Source organism: Gossypium hirsutum, chromosome D05 (genome assembly GCF_007990345.1).
Source record: "Gossypium hirsutum isolate 1008001.06 chromosome D05, Gossypium_hirsutum_v2.1, whole genome shotgun sequence".
NCBI classification, from domain to species: Eukaryota; Viridiplantae; Streptophyta; class Magnoliopsida; order Malvales; family Malvaceae; genus Gossypium; species Gossypium hirsutum.
In genome coordinates this window covers 39601092-39620803 of record NC_053441.1, presented here as the reverse complement: position 1 = coordinate 39620803, position 19712 = coordinate 39601092, and positions in this window count along the sequence as shown.

The following is a 19712-nucleotide window of genomic DNA, read 5'->3' as shown; positions in this document are numbered from 1 at the left end:
CTGGACCTAGTTGCAACGAACTCAAAAACATAAAAATTACAAGAAAACATGTCAATTTCCATACCATACAAGGCAGAAAGATGACCAAAGCTTCCTAGGTCTCCAATGGTGTTTTTTGGCCAAGAATGAAGAGAAATGAAAATAAATTCCTTTTGTTTCAATTTCTTTTATTAATTTTGAACTAATTACAAAATTACCATTAAATAAATTTTCTTTGATTTTTAACCTCATTACCATCCACTATTTATTAATAAGGTCTATTTGCCTTATTGGTCCTCCCACATTTATTAGTTAAGCTATTAAATCATTCAAATGCAATAATTAACAAGTTTTGAACCTTTTACAATTTAGTTTTTTTTCTTTAATTAACTATTGAAATGTTAAAATTTCTTGACAAAAATTTAATACGACTCTAATGACTCCGTAAATATTCTATAAATAATATTTAGGCTAATACGATAGAAATTTGTGGTCCCAAAACCACTATTCCATCACCACTGAAAAATAAGTTGTTACAAAAAAGTTCATGCATCAAGTGGTAGAGGCAGTGACACAGGAGGTCGCTAAGCTACTATCGGCAGGATTCCTTTCAGAGGTAGAATATTTAGATTGGGTCTCAAACGTGGTAATGGTGAAGAAAGTTAACGGTAAGTGGAGGATGCGTATCGACTTCACCAACCTCAACAAGGCATGCCCTAAAGACAGCTTTCCCCTACCCTCGTTCGATTGATTGGTTGACGCTTTAGCGAGACACAAGTTCTTGAGATTTATGGTTGCCTTCTCAAATTATAACCAGATCGTGTTGGAACAAGACGACTAGGAAAATACAACTTTCATCATGGAAGATGGACTATTTTGCTATCTAGTTATGCCCTTCGGCCTAAAAAATGCGGACGCAACTTATCAGAGGTTGGCGAATAGGATATTCAGGGACCAGATAAGCCTTGGTTTCAAGGTCTACGTTGATGAAATCTTAGTGAAAAGAAATTCCATGGGTGAACATGTGTGAACCCTAATAGAGACATTCACAATCTTAAGAGTTCCCAATATGAAACTGGCTCCGAAAAAGTGTGATTTTGGGGTACGTGCTGGCATATTCTTAGGCTTTATGATTTTAGAAAGAGGAATAGAGGTAAACCCAAAGAAAATCCAAGCAATCGTGGAAACATCCCTTCCACGAATAATAAAAGATATACAACATCTCATGGAAAGAATAATTGCACTAAACATATTTATCTCGAGGATGGCAGACAAGTGCCTCCCCTTATTCAAAGCTTTAAGAGCCTCTTTCTCATAGACAGAAGAGTGCCAAACAACCTTCGAGGAATTGAAGTTATACCTCACCTCCCCTCCATTGTTGAAATTACCTTGGGTAGGAGAAACACTCTCTATATTTGGCTACCTTAGAAGAGACAGTTGTTGTGGTACTAGTTAAGTTAGAGGGTGCCCACAAATTCCCAGTGTACTACGTCAGTAAGGTACTCCAAAATGGTGAACTGAGGTATTCAAAAATAGAAAAATGTATCTATGTTTTGATTGTTGTATCTCACAAATTACGCCATACTTCCAAGCTTATCCGGTTGTTGTGGTCACTAATCAGCCTATGAAGGAAGTACTATCCAAGGTAAATACTTTGTGAAGGGTAAAGAACTGGATTATTGAGCTCGTTGAACACAAGATAGATTTTCCCTGTGAACCGCAATAAAGGGACATGTGCTGGTTGATTTCATAGTGGAGTGTTCCTTTGAAAAAATTGTCGATGCCTCATGTAACATGAGCTACAATTCAAAATGTTGGATAATATATGCCCTGTAAAAATTGTACACTATATGAACTTTAATGAATGTTAACAACTTTATCTGTTACATTTTATGACAAAGCATAACCTGTTAATGATTCAATGAGTTAAATTTTATGATGAGGCACCATGTGTTCAACATTTTATACTAAAATTGCTCTTTCATTTGTTGAACACCGTTTAATAGCTAACTAGGAGCAAAGGATCTAATTGTCCACACAAATTCGCAATTGTTATCAAAGCAGATGAATGGTGAATACGACGTAAATGAAGCAATGCTAAAAAAATATATGACAACTCAGCTGCTTGCAAGATTCAACAAAGCTCAAATTAAACAGCTCTTGAGAAATGACAACACACACGATGACGCTTTGTCAAAATTAACATCCTTCGTCATCATCAAACAAAGAAGAAAAATCATACGCAAGCATGGGGAAACCCTAAGCTATGACGTGCCCCAAGTAATCTGCATGGCTCAGAGGTGACCTGGATGACACCAATAATCTGCACGCTCCAAGGTGAACAAGACAACCAGGATAGGAAAGAGCTCACAAAGCTACAACGCAAGGCTGTGAGGTATGTAATTTTCATAAATTACAAATCTTTGCTGAGCTGCCAATATATTAATTAAATATTTCAATATTGAAATTTTAATAGATGATGAATTAAGAAAACATATTTTATCCCACGTTTAATAGATACACCTTATTAGAGGGTGTACTATATAGAAAGGGGTTTTCGCATCCTCTGTTGCAGTGCCTATCACAACCTGAAGGTGAATATGTTATGAGAGATTATAGGCCCTTGGCTATTCTCAACTTGAGGGGTTGACATCCTCAGTCCTTTTCCTATAGCCACAGCCTAAAATAAATTCATAGTAGTGGTTGTGCACTACTTCACCAAATGGATTAAAGCTGAAGCATTGGCAACCATCACAAAAAAAAAAACAGATGGAGTCTTTCATATGGAAATCAATTGTCTATATATTTGGGATACGTTGTAGAATTATCACAGAAAATGGTATACAATTTTAGGAAAAATTTAAGCAGTCCTATGCTGACCTCCGGATAGCTTTAGCTTAAAGTTCAGTAAAACCACCATAGACCAATAGGCAGGGGGAACAATCAAGAAGAAAATCCTCACAGCCCTCAATAAAAAACTTGGTGAAGCTAAGGGCGTTTGGATCAAAGAACTACTGGGACTTTTATGGGCTCTGCAAACTACACCCTACACCACAAAAGGAGAAACAACTTTCTCTCTTGTCTACGGTGCGAAAGTTGTAATCCTTCCAGCACAGTTAGCGAGAGCAAAGCTCACAGCTGCCATATTAAAGCTCACAAGTGAAGAGTCGTAGTGATACGGGGTTGCGCGCGGACCAAGATCGAGTTGCCAAGTCACGAGAAACTCCTACGAAAACCCTAAACAATTAGATCTGAAACGAAACAGAAAATTAAAAGATTAGATTTTTGAATTTTCAGATCTGAAATAAAATCCCCAAATCAGCAAAGAATCAAATTGAGAATAGAAATAAGTGTTAGGGTTCTTGAAACCCTCAAGGAGATTGTGATTCTGCCCAATTGAACACCAAGATAGTTTTCCCCAAATTTCGACAATCTAATTTCACCCAAAAAGAGTATGGAAAAACCCTAGAAATTGGGGATTTTTGGGCTGATTCCTTAAGATAGAAAAAGGCTGAAAACACAATAAGAACAGAAAATAGATTAGATAATGATTCAGCACAAGTAGAAATAAAGAAAGAATTGACAGTAAGAAATTAAAAGATAAGTCCTAAGAAGCCTTGAAATCTCGAAAGATCTCACAACTCCCTTCAAACGGCTCTAATCTCCCCTCCAAAGAATATAAATGGCAAGAAGAAGGTTGAAGATGGCTCCCACAATCACAAGATTGTTAAAACAACTTCTAAAGAAAACTCAAGAGAGAAATCTTGGAGAAAACTCAAAGAAAATTCTGCTCTCAACAAATCTGAAATTTTAATAATAATGATAAGTGTTTAACAAGGTGGACAGCCATGCCTTTAAATAAGCCTTATAACTAGTCCTAATCTAATTAGAAAACTAAAATAAAAAAAACTCCTAATTATTTTAATATGGAAATTCGGTCAAAGGTCATTTTATCTGGGACTTTTGGACTGAATATTGACATAAAAATTTAAACTAAGTAAATAAATAAATAAATAAAAATAAAAATAAAACTTTACAACTTGGGCCACTTTGACAATTTGGCCTGATTTTCAACTAAGTATGGATGGATTTCTTGATTGGGCTGGGAATTTGCTTATTGGGCCTCGCCTTCAAGAATTTGGGCTTTTGTGACTCGTATCATTCCCCCCTTACTCAAAAGATTCGTCCTCGAATCTGAAAAATCAAATGAACTCGACTTTCCTCTATCGAACGGGACTAATGGCAATTGAGTCCACTGAGAAGAATAGCCATGAGATAGTAAATAGCAACGGAAATAAGCTTGTAGTCCAATCATAAGCATAATAGAACAGGTATAACGCATGTGAATGGACAGATTCAGATTACCATGCAAACAATCTAATTTACTCACCACTGCCTCGTCAAATATTTGAAACAAAGATGGACATGTTTTAAGGCATTCAGTCGTCTCACATTGTTCCCACAAACCATGAATAAATTGCGAGTAATAAATCAAATGGTAAACATAATCGTCACAAGTAGGTATTTGAAAAGATTCACATGGTTCACAGAGTTGCATAATCATACCATGCATTAATCGACGGTCTATAGATTCACTCACACATGCATTATCAAAAACAAGAATCTTTTTATCAACCATCAAAACAGATAGATCATCAATAAATAAAATAGGACAGTCAAGCACGTTTCGATCTAAGTGTTCATCAACACGATCTTTACCACTATCCGAGGAGTACAAAAGTGTTTCAAAGGTTTCAAACATCTTACCTCGATAAGCAGAAGAATAAGGGTCGATTTTACCTTTTTCATTTAAAACAAACCTTCGCTCATCGGGGGCATAGTGTAGTCGAATCTTCGTTGTTGAGTTAACGTTTGTCAAATGGAACTCAAACTTCATGTACAACCACATAAACTGTTTAAGGCACGAATATAAATTGAAAACAAATTTGGAAAATTTCAAGGATTTTACACAAGGTAAATCAAGAGAATAACAAATCACGCTTCTTTTCGTAATGACTTTATCAACCACAATCGAAGAGTAACAATTAATCGGATCAAAATGAGGGGATCTTTTAAGAACTAAGTCACCAAAAGTTTTATCAATAATTTTCAAATCTGCACTGGACTCGGTTTCTAAAATTTCCTTACCTCGCTTACCTTCGGGATCATGTAGTGTGATTTCATCTTTGCTTAAGTTGATCGTATGAAAGCGTCTTTCATTTGAGAGGTATTGAAGTTGAAAGTTATCTTTCGATCTTTCGGGAACCTGAAAAGTAGCAACACAAGAAAAATTCATATCTTGGTTAGTGGAAACATTCCTCACTACCCTTTCCACGTCTTTTTCTTTTGTTTCTTTTTCTAATTCATTTTCTCTTCTTTCTTCAATTTCTTTTTCACTCTCAATCTCTTTTTGCTCTTTTTCATTCTCTTTTTCTTTTTCCTCACTTGTTTTAACAGAATTTTTCAGTTTGATTTGGTCCTCATGGACTTGTTCCAGAGTGAGCGGCACTAAGGTGAGTTTCTTTCCTTGATGCTTGAAAGAATACCTATTGGTACGACCATCGTGAGTGACTTTTCGATCCAGTTGCCACGGTTCTCCTAGCAACAAATGGCAGGCTTGAATAGGCATTACGTCGCACACAACTTCGTCTTGATACTTACCGATAGAAAAGGCGATGCGCACTTGTTGAGTGACCCTAAATTGGCCTTCGTTGCTAAGCCCTTGTAGTTGATAAGGTTGTGGATGCTTGGTAGTGGTTAAGCAAAGCTTTTCCACCATCGTCGTGCTGGCTATGTTCGAGCAACTTTCACCATCAATAATAACTCTACAAAGCTTACCTTGTACGTGGCAGCGAGTATGAAAGAGATGTTCTCGTTGCTGCTCGCTCTTTGGTTTTGCCAAAGATGATTGTCCATGATCATGACAATCATCATCCATTCTAGGGACACGTTGAGGGTTGCACCTATGGGGCTGGTTATCCCTATCTTCCTTAATTGGATCTCGATATTGATGTTTTTGATTCACTCGTACCTCATTCAAAGTAGTATTCAATGCTTGAAGTGTAGCATTTATTTGTGTGATTGCAGCAGTATGTCTGTCTAACTGTTGTTGGACTTTCATAAGTGCATCATTATTATCACCTTTAGACATCTTCAAAACCTATAAAAAATAAACACTCAACACTCAAAAATAAAAGTTAGCAAACCTCACCATTAATCACTCAAAAAGAAAAATCAAATTCTCAATGAGGTCGAATTCAATCTTGTGAGTTCTTTATCAGAGTTTATATCAACCAATTAGAGAGTGTGAACCAAACTACCAAAGAATCCTAATTTGCACTAGGATGCCAAAAACTGACGAGACGCCAAGTGATTCGTGTTGCACCGAGGAAGGATTGTGCACACGTTTAAATCCTACTAACACAAGAAACAAGAAGGTGTTAGATATTTTAAAAGGATAATAAAAAGCAAACAAATGAAAACCTACAGCTAAGAATCAATAAAAATTGTTGAAAACAGAAAACCCGAAAAACTGCGGAGTAACTTGACAACTTCGTTCGAGGTGTTCCTAATCTCAAAAAATCACAAAATTAAATCTGTAATGTCTTCAAATATTGAATTTTTGATCTGGAAAATTTGGGCACCAAATTCAACCCGCTGAATATTTTTTTAATTTTTTTATTGGATTTCGTATTTTTTCAATTTTTTGACTTTTTCGACTTATTTTTTTGCGGGAAATATTTTTGTATATTCAATAACAGTGCCAAAAATATGTATGTAAAATTTCAGATCAATCAGATAACGTTTACCCACTCAAATGAATTTTTTTTAACAATTTTCTGGGTAAAACTGCTGTTTATGCTTTAAAAAATAGAGATCAGTTTAGAAATCAACCAAGAACACCCAAAACGCCCAAAATCTGATACCAAATGATACGGGGTTGCGCGCGGACCAAGATCGAGTTGCCAAGTCACGAGAAACTCCTACGAAAACCCTAAACAATTAGATCTGAAACGAAACAGAAAATTAAAAGATTAGATTTTTGAATTTTCAGATCTGAAATAAAATCCCCAAATCAGCAAAGAATCAAATTGAGAATAGAAATAAGTGTTAGGGTTCTTGAAACCCTCAAGGAGATTGTGATTCTGCCCAATTGAACACCAAGATAGTTTTCCCCAAATTTCGACAATCTAATTTCACCCAAAAAGAGTATGGAAAAACCCTAGAAATTGGGGATTTTTGGGCTGATTCCTTAAGATAGAAAAAGGCTGAAAACACAATAAGAACAGAAAATAGATTAGATAATGATTCAGCACAAGTAGAAATAAAGAAAGAATTGACAGTAAGAAATTAAAAGATAAGTCCTAAGAAGCCTTGAAATCTCGAAAGATCTCACAACTCCCTTCAAACGGCTCTAATCTCCCCTCCAAAGAATATCAATGGCAAGAAGAAGGTTGAAGATGGCTCCCACAATCACAAGATTGTTAAAACAACTTCTAAAGAAAACTCAAGAGAGAAATCTTGGAGAAAACTCAAAGAAAATTCTGCTCTCAACAAATCTGAAATTTTAATAATAATGATAAGTGTTTAACAAGGTGGACAGCCATGCCTTTAAATAGGCCTTATAACTAGTCCTAATCTAATTAGAAAACTAAAATAAAAAAAACTCCTAATTATTTTAATATGGAAATTCGGTCAAAGGTCATTTTATCTGGGACTCTTGGACTGAATATTGACATAAAAATTTAAACTAAGTAAATAAATAAATAAATAAATAAAAATAAAAATAAAACTTTACAACTTGGGCCACTTTGACAATTTGGCCTGATTTTCAACTAAGTATGGATGGATTTCTTGATTGGGCTGGGAATTTGCTTATTGGGCCTCGCCTTCAAGAATTTGGGCTTTTGTGACTCGTATCACGTAGCCTCCAGTACAGTTAGCAAGAGCAAAGCTCCCAACTGTCATATTAAGGCTCGCAGGCGAAGAGCCGTAGCCTCCAACACAGTTAGCGAGAGCAAAGCTCCCAATTGTCATATTAAGGCTTGTAGGCGAAGACCTGCAGCCTCTAACACAGTTAGTGAGAGTTGAAAACTCCCAGCTAATTATCTTTCAAAATTTTTGCAAGTATAAAAAAACTCACGGATTCACATCCACAGCTGATTATCTTTCAAAATTTTCACAAGTATAAAGTAACTCGTGGATTCACATCCCCAGCTGATTATCTTTCAAAATTTCCACTAGTATAAAACAACTTATGGATTTAAATCCCCAGTTTTATCTTTCAAAATTTTCTAAAGTGTGAAACAGCTCACGGATTCACATCTTCGTTTTATTATTTTTTATGATTTTTCTTAAGTATAAAATAGCTTGCGGATTAACGTCCCCAGCTAAATACTTTTGCAAAGTTACCTAAGATTTTTACTATAACAATAAAGTCGTGTAAAAGATATAAAAACAGAAAAAATAACAACACTGCAATAATAGAAACAAATTCTCATTTCATTCCCTAGAGGATGTACAAAGCATTAGACAACTAAAGTACATCAGTTTCCACTTTAGTACTCTGACCCACATCATCATTACCAGCAGCAAGGAACCATGCCATCATCGTTCCTAGCAGTAGGGGCCACGTCATCGTTAGTAGCGAGGGAGGTTGCATTTTCAGCAGAAGGGCCAAAGTGTTATCCTCAATGGAGTCCTCCTCTAAGTAGAAAGCTAGAGAACTCTTCCAGGAGGAAACAAAGGAGTTCCACGTAGCACCCGAGGGATATAGCACATCAAAGCCTAGCTCCCTTATATCCACCCCCTCAAGAGCCTCGAGATCCATTTTGTGAACATCAAAGGGACCACCAACGACCTGAGCATGGAGCAATATGTTCATCTTTAGCTTCAAAATAGAACTTAAAACATTCTCAACTGTCTTTTTGTTAAAACCCTCCAGGACTGAAAGTTGTTCCCTTATCGTACTAGCCACTTGATCTTGGCAGTCCCAGATAATCCTATCTGTTTTGGCTGGGTGCTCTTCTATAAACCTGTCCAACTCAGCTTGCAAAACTTCTTGCTTTCTTTTTTAGCGACCACCTCACTCTATAACCCCTCCACTTTAGTCTCAGCGATTGCCAAACACTCCGTGAGATCTTTGTTTTGCTTGATGATAAGCTCATTTTCCTCCATCCTCTTACGGTGTTGCTCGCGAACTCTGGCCAACTTCACCTTAGTAACCACGAGCTCCCTCTGATGGGCCTCCTCATACCTCAATCTAATCATATTGGCCTTAGAAAGCAAGAATCGTAGAGAAGAACATAAGCTTGATGCTAGGGGCAGTTGTGTATTGATTGGTCTAGTAGCCTCTAGAACTGAAGCATGTTATTTAAGGGCCGCGACATCAGGGTTTTAAGGGTACCCCTATACGCTCGAGTCCCCACGCCAAGGAAATGAACCTCTATTACCCTTGATCGACATTTCTCTAACAATGGGCATGGAAGAAGAAACACGAGCAATAAGTGAAGGGGTATCCTCATCAATGCTGATAAGCAAAACTAGAAGGGGAAGCAAATGGTAAGCTAGCCAGTATAAAAATGGAAGGACTTGAAACTCCAGTAATAGTAGCAACAACCCCAATAGGATTTGCTCTCCTTTTACTACGATGCTCCAACTCTACGCCATTGCCTTTCTCCTCACTTGCAAAACCAATACGCATAGCTCTCGTGGCGGTCTTGGACTTCTTACGTGCCCTATTGACCAATAAATCAATATCTATAACCTTGATGAGCTTGTGAGATATGCTATCAATCCCACTTGAAGTGTCCTTGAAGCCCTTATCGATTCCTGCACCAGTCTTATCGATTCCTGCACCAGTAATAATCGTGTGATCAGTGAGGGCAGTTAACAAATTAATATCTGACTCAACAACCCCCATTGTGCAAAATCAACAATAGCAAATGAAAAAAGCTTCATCCAGAAAAAGTGATGGAAGAATTTAAAGGGATTTACCATATAACCCAACAATATCTGACCCAACTGATTGAAGGAGTCATGAGGCCAAGTAGCACCCTCAGGCAATGCATCGACTGGCTGAGCGACCTCTTGGTTGTCACCAGGCCTCCATCCATTAGGGCTAAAACCCTCCAAACAATTTTTACAGACATTCATCATTGTGATGAGAGTCTCCAGAATCAGCAGACGACCAACGTGAAGCCTTCAAAACTGGGCAACAACTTCATCTGTAGTAAGGCTTCATTGAAACGCACACATGTCCTTACTAGGCGATGACTATTTTATAGGGAACTTGAAGTCTTCGCCAAGTAAATTGCGAACTCAGACGTACTTTCTCTCAATCAGGCAAAGGTTGGAATAATGGTTTATAATGATTGTTTGAACCTTCTTGCGAAGGGAGAAATAGTAGAACCTCGAAGAATTCTCCAAATTAGGGCCCTTCAACTGGTAAAAATGCTAGAAAATAGCGAATATAGTTACCTCGCCGTATTGACTGTAGTCAAGAAAGTACGCAATAGTGAGCCACTAGAAAAATCTCGAGAGTTGGCTAGAAGCAATGTTGTAGCCATCTAAAAGGCTGCAGAAAAAAGGGTGCAGTGGTAAATGAAACCAACCTCAAGCACATGCATTGAAAGCAGGAAGGTATCTTTGGTGGTCTCACACAGCCGATGTGACCCCTCTGGAAGGGAGAACTCATACACAAAGTGAGGGAGTTTTATTCCCCACACCGCTAGGACTCGTTCCTACTCCTCCCGTTTAGTGGTGCAAACATAGGATTTCTTCGTGACTAGGATCAGAGATGGTCATTCCCACGGCGGACGAACTAGGATGATGTGATTATCAGTTTCTCTCATCTCACCATACTATCGATAAAAGAAAACAAAAACAGAAACCAGAAAGCAAGTGTTTTTGGGAATTACCTTTTTCTCATATTCTTGAAAATGCTAAGTGTGAAAATTTAGGGCACTGAAAGTCCTTTTAAAAAAGGATTTCCTTTCCCGCTTCTTGATGGTTCACATGACCAAGGAAGATCGACGACCCAGAGGCAAACAAATAGAAATGCGTCAACTCTTAACAGTCAAATACGCACACTCGATACCTACATGTGCACGTGGCAAAACAACCATTGTGTATCAGAGTTCGCAGTGTGCCCAAAGGGCTATATTTAAGTTGAACACTATGAACCTAAGGAGCACCACTTTATAACACCCCTTAGGCCCACTAGGGGACTAGATTGTTGTACATTAGTAGCCACCGACCTGAGCCCTAGAAAGGATCCGGGTTTTCAACCCACGACCCGAATAGATCACACTCGAAAACTAAGTGTAAGGCGAATCACGAGAGGACAACGAGGTGGATTCGCAAATATAGCTCATAAGGAGAGCTTGCAGACTCGGCTCACAAAAAGGGGTCCGTGAGCACTGGTTGCGAATTGAGCTCACAGGAATCCAGGGAAGGCCGCGGTCTCATTTCGCACGCACCCAAGTAGTGCGCAGAAAGGACCGCATACCCCACAAGCACTCAGACATGTGTCCAACAGATATGGAGCCCGCTCAGGATATCAGTCTGAGGAACAGAAAAGACCGCATGGTCCGTAGACACGTGTCTAGTAGGCTTGGAGTTCGCAGAAAATGTCAGTACAGGAGGCAATAGAATCAAGATAAAGTAGTGGGGCCCTATTATGAGTTATAATAGTATCTGGAACCACATATATAAATACCCCAATATTACTCAGCAATATTTAAAATAGTTTATAATAATTTAAAACTTGCACTAATTATATCGGTATAAATATTATTATAATTTTAAAAATTAAATAAATAATTATTCTATTAAAATATTTTATACCCAAAAGGATGTGGTAAAATTTAGGGTGATTTGGGGCTAAGAAAGGTGTTTCTGATGCTACTTACGTGTGGCATACTCTCTCAATCACATAACACTTCAATTAAAGAAACTAAACACATAGCATCACCAACCACCACCTCACATTGAGTAACCGGAAATTAATATTCCTTTGTTGAAACACGGAAAAGAGCATCACCAACCGCAACTTAAAGCCAAAATAAAAAAAATGCCCCCATAATTATAAGCTTGAAAAGGAGGTATAATAAGCTCAAATAAAAAAAAAAAAGAAAAGGCGGTGTAATAGAATTCATGGAAAAGCTTGATAGCCCATATTTACTAAATTGAAGGTGAGTAATTATAGTAGTGAATGAAATTTCTTTCTTTTTGTTTTCATTTTAAGTAATAATATGTTAATTTTAAACTTTAATCAAAAGATGGATAAAAAGAAAACAGTACCATGAAAAACCCCGAGAAGAATTTTCCTTTGATTCTCACCATTATTCACATGTACATAATTTGTAAAAGTATGTTTGATAAAAGTAAAAAAAATTATGTATAAATGAATTTTATTGAATTATTTAAAACAAAAATAGTTTATTAGTGGACATAAAATTATATTGTCTTAAAAAATTCAAACTTTTAGAATACATATTTTAATTTTGTTATCAAAATGTATCATTTTCTGTTATTATTGTCATCTATAATACATTTTTAAAAATATAAAAAAATTTGTTGTGACAAAGCCAATTGTCAACATGTCATAATGTTTTATTGATGTTGAGGCTAAAGTTTTTGTTGTGTTGATGGTTTCATTCATTAATTGTATGGTTACATTCATTGAATGAATTAATAAATTTGCCTTTAAAAATATATATAAAAAATTCTCACATAACAAGTGTTTTTTTCAAATCTGATGAAAATTATTAGGATCAACAATTAATTATGGCTTTTTTATTGTGAAAAAAAATAATTATCAAAAGAAGCATACTACAATTTTTTTTACGAAAGTAGGAAAATTTGAACAGTGCACATTCGGCGCCACCGACGTGTCAGGCAGCACTTCCGAATTTCCCCTAATCATTCAATCATCATTACAAGTTATATAAAATAATGATTTTTTTTGGTGTCGTCACTGTGTCAGGCGGCACTAGTATGTATTTTTTAAAAGTACTTGTAAGAAATACGAGTATTCCAGGTTTAAAAAATATTTTTTAATGCTATCGCCGACATGCCAAGTGGCACTAGAAGTGAAATTTTTTTGTTTGTTTTTGTAAAAAATATATGAAAAGGAAAAAAAATGAGTCTACTAAATCTTTGCATGGTGTCGCCACTAACGGAAATAGTGGATTTATCAATGATTTTCAGTTCCAAAACCATGTTTTGGATTATTTGGCTGGCGGTGGTGGGGGTTACGCCAATTCAATTTTGTATTATCGCAGTTTCTCGACTCCTAGACTATGTTTTACCGGTGATGATGAGAATGAAAGATTTTTTGGGAGGCTTTGTTTTTTTTGTTTAAAGAAAGGAGAGTGATAGTGATACATGAAATATAATTTTCTATGTGAAAATAGTGATATGAAAAGAAAGCTTTAAAAGGCTATAATAACAATGGCAAGCTTTATGGGAAAGGAAATTAATTGTAATAGTGTTTTTTAAAGAACTCAAGAAAAGAGAAAGAATTACCAGTCACAATTAAAGTGGTGCAGCCAAAAAAATTTTATTTGAAGATCTGAGATGCAACTGTCATTATTGTAACAACCCGTTTTTTAATGGTGACAGAACAGTAGTTTCGAGACCACAAATTTTCATTGTGTCGACTCGTAAATATTATTTATAAAATATTTATAGAGTCATTAGGGTCATATTAAAATTTGGTTAATAGATTTTAACGTTTAGATAGTTAATTTAATAAAAATGACTAAATTGAAAAATGTACAAAATTTAGTAATTATTGCATTTAGGTGATTCCATAGCTTAATTACTAAATGGGGAAGGACTTAACTAGCAATTAGGCCCAAATTAATAAGGTGGGACGGCAAATTGATTGAAATTGATAAAAAATAATATAATTTTAATGGCAATTTTGTAATTTAATGAAATTTAAAACAAATTAAAGAAAGATTAAAACATTCTTATTTTCATTTCTTCTTCTCCATTTGACCGAACACAATAGCTAGGGAGAAAGGTTTCGATTTTGGTTGCTCCATTGCATGAATCGATGCCCATTTCTTGTCATTTTTGTGTTTTTGTGATCGTTGCAACTAGGTCTAGCTAGCTCATACCTTCGTTTTTGAATCTGTTAAAAATCTTGGAAGTTACCATTGATGAATCTTGGTTGTTTGTGATGATAATTATATGTTTGAAGCTTTGATTATGATTTTTGGTTGTTTTATAAAGTGATTTTAGTTAGTTTTGATTTAAGGATTTAATTGTTAAAATGTCAAATTTTCAAGGATTAAAGGTAAATATGATGTCTTTTGTAGACTTTTTAAAAGCCTTATATATTCGGCTGTAATGTTGACTTGAGAAAAATGGTTAATTTGATGATTTTCAGGTTAATGGACTAAATTGCAAAAGTTATAAAATTTTAGGGAATTGTATAATTTTGAAAAATAAAAGGGTATAAAATATAAAGTAAATTGGAATGTGAAATGTAATCTAATAATTAAAAAAAATTTATAAGGAAAAATTATGATTAGCCTCTGAACTTCTGCAACCACTACAATTCAGTTCAGGTAAGTTTGTAGGGTTTAAACTTTAGCATCTATATGAAATGTTGGATGCTATAAAATGGTAAGGTATATATAATTGATTATAGATGATGTAAGGTTATTTGAGAAATGATTTTGAATTTCAATATCTGGATTGGATTGAATGCGAGATAGAGCACATTCGAGATATGGTGTGTTATGGGGGATTGGAGTGGAGATTGTTGTGGAGTGATATATATATGTTTCTGAGTAGACCGAGGTTCAGCATTTGTTGCAAACTCTCGTGTTATACTCCCTATTTTGGTGTGTTTCGAATGGATTAGCTCTTATAAGCATCTGGTCTATTTCGGATGGATTAGCTCTTATGAACATCTGGTGTGTTTCGAATGGATTAAATCTTATGAGCATCCGGCGTGCTTCGGATGGATTAGCTCTTATGAGCATCTGGTGTGTTTCGGATGGATTAGCTCTTATGAGCATCTGGTGTGCTTCGGTTGGAATATTGATATACTCATATCCACAAGTTGTTCATCAAATTGTAAATCTCTATAATGTAACTTGTTTAATGATTTTGATAGTTATATCATGAATTTGAGTTTTGAATTAAATTTTGTGATTCACTGGTTGAGATTGTGGATGATAAGGAACACATATGCTTGTATTATTATTAAATGATTTGTTGTATTTACTTCGGTAAGATTTATCATTTTAGTACGTCGAACTTACTAAGCTTCAATGAGCTTACTTGTATTATTTTCTATTCTTGTATATACTTTAAAGGTTGGACGGTCAGATCGGTACTGAAGTCACACTATCCACTCATTTTCAGATTATATGGCATGTAATAGGCCTGTAAGTTATTACTATTTCTTTGATATGTAAAATGTTAAAGTATGATCTTAAGTGCAAATAGTCAACTTATATGATATAAGTGAATGAGGTAAAATGCTTAAGTGCAAGTTCATGGCAAGTGTAATTAGAATTTTTTTAATTTAAGGTTCCTATGATAGGCACATTTGTTGGGTGTTAGATATTTTGAATTGATAAGTTGTGATTGATGATTCATATTGATGTGTAATTGTGTATACTTGTGGTACGAATGATGGTACATTGGTTAGTCACTTATAATGGTTGGTTTAGCATGTTTTTAGCTTGTTTAACGTCACATAGAATAGGTCTTTTGGCTGGTAAATGGATTACTTAGAGTCCAAGTAAGCTTGAATTGGTAAACTTGTTGTTTAAGATTCATTTTAGGTCCATACGGCCTGAGATACGGGCATGTGACTTAGCCATGTGAGACACATGGCTTGATGACACGGCTGTGTGTCATCTGATGAGTTCTTTACGGTGCAAGTCAGTGAGTTACATGGCCTAACACACGGCCTGGCACACCGGTGTGTGGGGCAACTTAGAGAGTTACATAGCCTGGGACACGAGTGTGTGACACGGTCGTGTGACCCTACTCAAAGAGTTACACGTATGAGGCACATGGCCTAGCCACAGTGCCGTGTGACCCCTGTTTTGAAAATTTTGCACATTTTTACTAAACTTTCCAAACTGTTACAAATTGGTCCCAAATTGTTTTTAGGTTATTTTTAGAGCCTCGAGGGCTCGATTTAGAGACATTGTACCTAATTATGAATGGTTTGTGATGTGATTATTATATTGATTGATAAAATGTTCAAATGTTTCTAATTATTTAGTAATACTCCGTAACCCTAATCTGACGACAGAGATAGGTTTGGGTGTTACAATTATAGTCTTTTATAGCTTTCTTTCCATATCACTATTTTTCAAATAAAAAATTATATTTCTTGTACCACTATCACCCTCCCTTCTTTAAGCAAGAAAACAAAACCCAACAAAAAAGCCTATCATTCTCATATTCATCAGTAAAACACAGTCCAAGAATCGAGAAACATTGGCCATGAAAGTCGAATTAGCATATCCCCCACCACTGCTGGTGACGTGATCCGGCTCAGTTGATTGAGTCGAGTTCACTTAAGATGCCCGATCGTCGACGAGAAGTTCGTTCGAAATTGTTTTAAGATGAGGATTGTTTTCAGTTTAAGCGAAAGACTTTTAAAAGGGTTCAAAAGATAGGCTAAATTCGGATATTTTGTAGGTTCGGTTTAATAAGAAAAGAAATAAAGTTTATATTTAATAAATAGGATGGAGATGGAAAAATGAACTTAAGTATTAAGAACGATTCAATACCATAGAGAGTATTGCCCCGGGACTTATATTGCTTAAGGTGGGTTAATGGAATATCGAAGATGGACCTTGACCCGTTACCTATATTGAGGTAAGAACCACAGGTATAAAACGATGGATGAACGCCACACCAGAATGGTGATAAGTTCAAAGAGTCGGGTTGACGCCACTAGCTAGCTAGATAAGTCAGAACCAGACTTGAACGAAATAAGAAAGGAGGTAACCTCACAATCAAGTTTTTAATATTCAAGATGTCTAACCTTTTTGCAAAAAGAAATAAACTATTTATAGTTTTCATATGATAGCCGAATGGACAAAATGGACAAACTTAAAGACTAAGTAATTCGGCTTTAAATGTATTAAACTAATCTAGAAATGTATCCCTCAAAGCTTTGTCTAAATTCGGCTGAATGGATCTTCAATGGGCAGCTTCATGGTTAAGGAAATGAACTTGGTGGCTGGTGAATGCATGGGAGGCCAATAGCCTTGTCTAGGTTCGGTCAAGGTGTGGATGGACAGTCCAAAAGATGCCTTTTGGCCGAATAGGTGTATAGGAGTTTAATGGACATCAACCGATGCATGTAGGTGAGCATTCATGCACACTCCCATTCATTGTAATGAAGAATTCATGTACCATCCTTAAAGCATCCATTCGTTGAAGGAAGACATTCATGCATCCACACGTACAATGAATCAACAATGTTCATGAATCCTCATTAATTGTGTGTCCAAATTCGGCTGTACCTACAAAAGCTATAAACAAATTAGATTCAAGGTACATTCAGCTTAGATTAAATAATATTAAGACATATTTAATAATTTAAAATAAATACACAAATAAAATATAAGTATCAATAAATTCGGCTAGCTCAATGAGAGTTGAAAATTATCGATGAGCTAAATTGAGCTAGTGAATTCGGTCATGAACTGTTGAAAACTAATTAAAAAAAACTAATACTCAATTTATTTAAATGATAAAAATAACGAGATGATAGGAAGCTAAATTGAGCTCAAATGGACGGAATTGAGCTCAAATGAGCTGGTTGGAGCTGAAATGAGCTAAGGGAGCTGAAATTGAGCTAAAATCAGCTTGCACTAAGGTGCATGGATTCTTCAATGAGTTAGCTTGAGCTTCTCCATCATCAATGAGCTGATTCTCCTTCCAAAATTTAAGAAATAAAGCTGAAACAGCTTCTTGGAGTCGCTTGGACCGAGATCGAGTCATAGGTCCCTTTGGGAGCTCAATGGAGTCAAGAGGCGGGCTTGGTGGAGCTTGGGACGTGGTCACGTCAGCTGGCCAAATAATCCGAAACATGGTCTTGGAATTTAAAATCATCAACAAATCCACCATTTTCATCGACGGCGACAGTACGCAAAGATTTAGTAGACCCATTTTTTTGCTTTTTTTAAGATATTTTTTTACAAAATCCAACAAAAAAATTTTCACTTCCGATGCCGCTTGACGCGTCAGCGACACCATTAATTTTTTTTAAAACTTGGAATACTCGTATTTCTTGCGAGTATTTTAAAAAATACATACCAGTGTCACCTGACACAGTGACGGCACCAAAAAAACTGGTTTTTTATATAACTTGTAATGATGGCTGGATGATTGGAGGAAAATTTGGGGATGTTGCTTGACATGTCGGCAGCATCGGTTGTGCACTAACTATTTTGCCTATTTCCGTAAGTAATTTGTAGTGTGCCTACTTTGATAATTAATTTTTTTTCCACATTATTTGAGTAAAAAAGTCATTAATTATTAATAAAATAAATATAAAGAATTTACTAAAAAAAGTTTCACCTATTATCCCGTTTTTGGTAGAGTTCAAAGCGGCAATCTATAGTATGTATAGGGACTAGGGGTGAGTATTTAATCAAGTCGAGTCGAATCGAGTAAAAAAAATTTCGAATTAGTCGAGTTGACTAATCCTATTTTATCAACCACACTCAATTTGAATTTTTTTCGATCAAATTGAATTGAGTCAAAAAAATTTGAATCAAGTTGAGTTGAGTTAACGAATCATATTATTTATACTAAATGTTGCGTTTACATGAACCGATTATTTAACTAGTAGACGAAATACAAGATTATTTAACTACATAAACAATATAATGGTTTTGCCTTTTAACTTAATAGTTTTGACTTTTAATTTTAGAAAAGATAAACATTTATCAAAAGTGACGTAGTTTTGCTTTTTTTTTACTTGGATTTTCAGATAACTCGAATTGTGTAATTTATATTTGAGTTAAGCCAAAAATTTTGAATTTTTATTCGAGTTTATCTGAAAAACTCGAACTATTTAATTAAAAATTTAAATTTTTTATTGAGTTTTTCGAATCAAAATGGATTTTACTTACCCTATGGACAAGGCCAGGCTTGATGGTTTCAACCCAGCTTTCTATAAAAAATATATATTAGCAGCTCATTAGAGCGGACATTGTGCATCACAGCCAACCATGGTGAAGTCATGCTACTTTTCCTTTGAATGATACTACATTGGTTTTAATTCCAAAGACTAGTAATTTGTCTACCATGGCATAGTTGGAGACATATAGCACTTTGTAATCTTATCTATAAGATTGTGGCGAAAGTTCTCGCTAGCAAATTGAAGAAAATTCTACAGAAAATTATTTTGCCGATACAGTCTGCCTTTGTTCTACAGAAAATTATTTTACCTTGGCATGGTTGGTTTTATTCACGGTCCTAGTATCCTTATGGATGCTCATCGTATCAGCTCTTCCAAACCGCCTGTAAAGCTTATTTCGCATTTTAATAAGCATGGAGAGTACACAACTAAGTCCGGCTATAAAGCAGCGATAGATAATTTTTTCATATTGCTTTTGTAAGAGATTGTGTGATCCGAATCTCGCCACTTGTTTAAGAAATAAATACAGTGACAAAATAAGGAGATATGTGGGGGAGAGAGGACCGCACAAGTTGAGTTCATATAAAACTAT